Source organism: Tiliqua scincoides, chromosome 8 (genome assembly GCF_035046505.1).
Source record: "Tiliqua scincoides isolate rTilSci1 chromosome 8, rTilSci1.hap2, whole genome shotgun sequence".
NCBI classification, from domain to species: domain Eukaryota; kingdom Metazoa; phylum Chordata; class Lepidosauria; order Squamata; family Scincidae; genus Tiliqua; species Tiliqua scincoides.
In genome coordinates, this window is record NC_089828.1 from 4,827,328 (window position 1) to 4,833,327 (window position 6,000).

Sequence of the window (6,000 nt, forward strand, 5' to 3'; positions counted from 1 at the left end):
TCCCCATCTGTCCTAATGTACTAAGAACAGTCCTTATATTTTGTTATCTGTCACTTTTTTTTTTGCCTTGTTGGTAAAACAAGGCACCGTGTTGAGAGCCAGTGTGATGTCTAGTTTCACTATAGGACTTGGCTTGAGAAGACCCAGGTTCAAATCCCCTTTCAGCCATGATATTCCCTGAGTAATCTTGGGTCAGCGTGATCCACACTCACCCAGTCGCAAATAGGCTCGTGGGGTAGGGGGTAGGTGTAGTCCAACAGAGCTCCATGTTGGCCAATGACTGGTGATGTCATTGCTGATCACCACTGGCTCTGTGAAGGCAGCTGATCCTACCCTTTTGAGGTAGAACTATCCCAGAGGGATGGTTTGTGGTGGTTCCACAACCAGTTACTCTCTGAGTCTTGTTGTGGAGATAACATGAAATGACTTCCAATGCTCTCCTGAGTGTCTTGGAGGGAGGGTCAGCTATAAATGCAAGAGATTTCAAAACACATTAAAGTGAAGCACTGGACTTTTCCTTCTCCAAAGTTCACTTCCCTCCCTACAATCTCTGCAAGGTATTTGAATGGGACGGTGAATGCTTTTGCATCCTACAAACGCAAGCGAGTAAGCACTAATGCAGCCTGCCATTTGTGGAGGGTTATATCTGTACAGCCTACTATGGTATCTCTCATTTGTTCCCGTGCCCTGGACTTGCTCTGGGGGCTTGCGCTGGTCTGTGCTTCTGGGGCTGGGTCTCACCAGTGCGCCCCTGTCGACAAGTCCTTCAACCCCTTGCCTGCTGTGACACCAAAGACAAAATGCTACTGTGATGCTTCCTGTGTATTGCTAAGTGGATAAATGGTTTTCTTTCACGATTAGCAGTTCATGAGGATAGAAATGAGAAGCTGCTTGTTCCCAGGGCTTGGAATGTGAGTCACACCTCCCTGTTGGGATGGGGACTGAAACCAGTTTTGCCTGGCGTCATGTGTACAAGGAGAGTTGGAAAGGCCTGATCCAGTGGGGCTGTTCTTATGAGCAGTTTGGGTTGTGGATTCTGGAGGGCTGAGATGATGCTCCTGAGAATCTCTTCCTGCTTGTGTGCTTGTTTCTTTGCCTCCCCCCTCTGCCATTAGAACATAAGAACAAAAGAACAGCCCCACTGGATCAGACCATAGGCCCATCTAGTCCAGCTTCCTGTATCTCACAGCGGCCCCACCAAATGCCCCAGGGAGCACACCAGGTAACAAGAGACCACATCCCGGTGCCCTCCCTTGCACTGGCATTCTGACATAGCCCATTTCTAAAATCAGGAGGTTGTACATACCCATCATGGCCTGTAACCCATAATGAACTTTTCCTCCAGAAACTTGTCCAATCCCCTTTTAAAGGCGCCCAGGCCAGACGCCGTCACCACATCCTGTGTCAAGGAGTTCCACAGACCAACCACACGCTGAGTAAAGAAATGTTTTCTTTTGTCCGTTCTAACTCTCTCAACACTCCCATTAATACCCATGCAACTGTCTTATTGAAATTGGACGTCTGAATTTCACAATAGCTCTTGATCTGTTCTTGGAAGCAGGAACCCCCCCAAGAAGTGGAACAAAAGGTCAAAACATGCCCATATATGCCAGCATACCATGAATGACCTTGGGGGAGTCCATACGGAACAATGGGCAAAACTGGCAGTGAACCCTGAAAACAAAGTGTTTTGCCTAGTCTGGGCTTTCTGTTTCCCTACAGACTTGAGAGTTTGGCAAGGTTCATTCAGATTCATCAGGAAGCCTTTTGGTGATTTTTACAATCGAGTCTGGGATCTGATTCAAGCAGAGCTTGGCAAACACAGCTTTGGGCAACAGCCACAAAGAAAGTCAGCCTGTTTCTGTGGTTACTCTCTGACGGAGTGTCCAGTTACTGTAAATGCAGCCTCAGCAGTGGCAAGCCTGTGGTCACCTTTGAATGTCTTTGCCAAGAAAGGGTAGAATCGAAGCAAACCATTTCAAAAAGTGATATAGATTTCGGCTTGGACAGATGTATCTGCGACAAGAGAGAAATCCCGGCATATGTGCCAGACACCAAGCAAGGTATCTTGCAGCTTATTCCATGCAAAGCTGCCATGGGTGGGTGAAATAAAAGCAAAGCTGTGGGTGAGTGTGTAGAGTGTGATTGTTGGAATTGTAGTATATATTTATGCTTGTATCTCAAAGGTGCATAAATTTCGTTGTGCTGTAGCACAATGACAATAAAGTCACTACTACTACTACTACATCTATGAGTCAGACACTCACTCCATCTATGGGATTCAGTCTAGCCTGGCTGGCACTGATTCTTGCAGGAATCTTGCTGAGCTCTGCTGCCAGGAAGTGAACCCTGGGACCCGCTCCTTCCAAAGCACATAAACGCCACCAGGGAGCTACAGCCTCACGCCTGAATTTTGGGATGGACCCAGGTCTCTTAGAGGTCCAGTCTTGCTGTCCATTGTGGCCAGTAGACTAACAAGCCTACAGCTTTAGCCACTTAAAATCTGTTGGGGTTGGTGGGTATTGGGGCTGAGCCATGAGTAGCAGTCAGAATGACACCAGACAAGGCTGGATCAGGAAATCTTTCTACACCTTCCAGTTTAGGAGAGCCCAATGATCCGGAGTCAGGATCTGGGAAGCCTTACTACCCCCTAAGACACACACAACGACAGTTTGGGAACTCACCACCCAGGGCAACCATGCAGAGTGCCGAGGCCTTCTGATTCCAGCCTTGGGGTCTGTGAGTTCTGGACACACTTGCAGGGCTGGCTCATTACCTCCTGGCACCCGAGGCAGTGTGCAAAATGCTGCCCCCCCCCCAACCTGGTGTTCTGCCCACCTTTGGTCTGCCATCACTCTAGCTTACTGCTCTCATCACCCTTCTGCAGCTCTGTCCTGCTCTTACTTTTCCAATCCAGGGCATTGGAGGAGAAGGTTCAGTGGAGGGCAGTGGATAGACAGAAGTGGGCATCCCCTGCCAGTCTGCTAGCTGAGACTACAGTTTCAGTTGGCCTCAAGGATGAGCCAGCTGTGCACACCTGTTTTGACTGGTACCTAGGATCTGCTTGTTACCTTGATGGAAGAATAAGTAAATGTTATCAGTGTTCCTTGCTTCAAAGAACAGAATCTCACCCTTGCTGTACTGTAAACTGGTGGTTTCAGAGACTTCACCTATTGAAGACAACCCCAGCATTTTAGCTCAGTTCTCTTTTCCTTTTATTGAGACAAAGATCTTATAGAAATATGAAGACACTCTTGTCTAGTTACATTGAAAATTTCCAGCTGCCTTGCAATTCAAAGCAGCTGTGCTCTCTGCTATCTTTCACCCTTTCTTTTTTATCCTGTACATAATGTTAAATTCTATAGCCTTCCTTCCTTCCTTCCTTCCTTCCTACTTCACTTTCTTATTTGCTTGCTGTTGTTTCATGAGAAGAATCTTTGCAACCTAAGGGAAAAAAAACCACAGAGAATCTTCACAGAGGGGTGCGTATGGGAAAGAGCACTTGTGTGAAGATTTTTGCTTGTGGAAAACTCTCGTCTGATATTAGGCACCTGCCTTCACAAGTTAGTATCATTAAGAATTGTAGTCTTGTGAAATCATACAGCAGGTGTTAGGGTTTTTATTTTTTTAGTTCTTTAAGAGACTAAAAGCAGATGAAAATCAGTGCCTTGTGGTGGTGGTATGTCTTGGCTTAAGAGTGTTACACTCACACATAGAGAGAGAGAGAGAGAGAGAGAGAGAGAGAGAGAGCTTTTGTTTTGCAAAAAGAACAGAAAATACACAGAGACAATGTCCGTGTGTGTAGTGGCATCACTAGGATTCGCATCACCTGGTGTGGGAGGCCTGAGCGTCACCCCATGTAGTGGGCGGGGCAACACCCCAGGTGGGCGTGGTGATGTACCATCGCCCCGCCCCCAACAGTTTTTTGGCTGTACCTTTTGTTAGAACACAGAAATTTCAATGTGTATTGTTTCATTGAATTCTGCATGAAATTACACATTGATTGATATATAACATGATGGTCTTATTCCTCCAAATTCTGATTTTAGTTATTTTGAAAACCTGTAGAGTCTCACACACGCACACCGTGTCAACTTACTAACAACTTATTGCAGCAGTTCTCAAACTTTTAGCACTGGGACCCACTTTTTAGAATGACAATCTGTTCAGGACCCATGGGAAGTGATGTCATGGCCAGAAGTGACATCAGCAAGCAAATTAAAATAAATAATTATAAATAGTTAAATTAAAATACCCCTGCTAATTGGGTAAGAGGCACTTTTTCAAGTGGGTGCTCCTCTTTTTAGCAGGGGGAGAGTAACTGGCCCACTTCACCCCAGCAGTGTCTTTTCTAGTGGCTGTCCACTGGTGTTCTTTGCATCTTTTTAGATTGTGAGCCCTTTTGGGACAGGGAGCCATTAGTTATTTGATTTTTCTCTGTAAACCGCTTTGTGAACTTTTAGGTGAAAAGCGATAAATAAATACTGTTAATAATAATAATTAATAAAATGAAAGAAATAATTAAATAAGGGGGAGCCAGTCCTGTTCCACCAAGTGAATCTACTCTGAAGTAAGTCCCATTGTGGTCAATGGGGCTTACTCTCAGGAAAGTGTGGGTAGGATTGCAGCCTGTGAGCCCAAGCCTATGCATGTCTACTCTGAAGTAAGTCCCATAGTGGTCAATGGGGCTTACTCTGTAGTCTACCTGCAATAACAACCCCCCAAAAAGAATCAGTGAGCTCTTCAGCCCTCCCAGTGCCCAGTTTAAAGTTCTTCTATTTCAGGCATATCCTAGTGCAAAATAGAAAACTTTCCCCTTACCACTCAAGCCTCTTTTTTGTTCTTTTTTTTTGGGGGGGGGGGGAGGCTGCCTTCTGGAGCAGCTCCATTGGATCAGGACCCTTCTGGTGTCCTCACATTCCCCTTTGCCAGGCCTGACCACCAGCCAAGGCACATCTGCCTACTCACAAGTAAACCCGACTGAGGCTGCTTTGCTTTCCATAGGGCTCCATAGATTGGGAGGAGGTAGATGGGAGGGAGGAACCTCCTTCTCCGGTGTTTTTGGGGGCTGCACTCCTTGGATGAGGACCATTCCGACATCCTTGGAGCCTCTCAGCCTGTCTTGACTAAGGCAAGTCCGACTACTCGTGAGTAAATGCAGCCACATGGCTTCGTTTCGGACTGTGGCGGGCATCCAACAGTGTATGGCATGACGGGGTAGCTCCTAACGCCACGATGTTAGCGCGTCCTCCCCCCAGGGCGCGTCACCCCCCTGGCGCATCACCTGGTGTGGCCTGCACCCCCAGCACCCCCCCGAGCGACGCCAGTGCATATGTGTGCAATATGTGGGGTCGGTTTGTGAACTGTGGCATGGGAGTCATTGCCACAAGCAACACAGCTTAGGAAAATTACACAATTTCCTCCACAGAAGTACATAAAGCAGACCTTAGGATATGACTAGATGACTTAGAAATCTGTCCCACAAACTACATCTTGTCTATTACACATATTTCAAGCAAGATCTTCCACACAGGGCCCAAGAGAGGGGGGTGCATGGGGTAAATTGTACCTGGGTTAGCTCTGTGGCACAGGATAGAGAGAATAATTTTGCCACAGGTGGGCTGGGAGGACAAGGGTGTTACTGCCACTCACCTGACTCCTTTCAAAGAGGTGGAGCTAAGCAACGTCTCAGATCCTTTCCATAAAAATTGACAGGATATGATCTTCCACCCTTCCTTGGCCCTGTGCTCTAGAGAGCCAGTGGTATGTAGTGATGGGAGAACTAGACTAGTACTGAGAAGTCCTTGGTTCAAATTCCCACCCAGCCGGAACATTTTAATAACTTAATAATAATAATAACTTCATTTTTACCCCGCCTTTCTCCCCAAAGGGACTCAAGGTGGCTTACAACAGGTTAAAACAGATTAAAAACATAGTTTAAAGCAAATAAAAAACATATTAACAGATTTTCTTAGTGATCTTGGGCCAGTCACTCTCCCA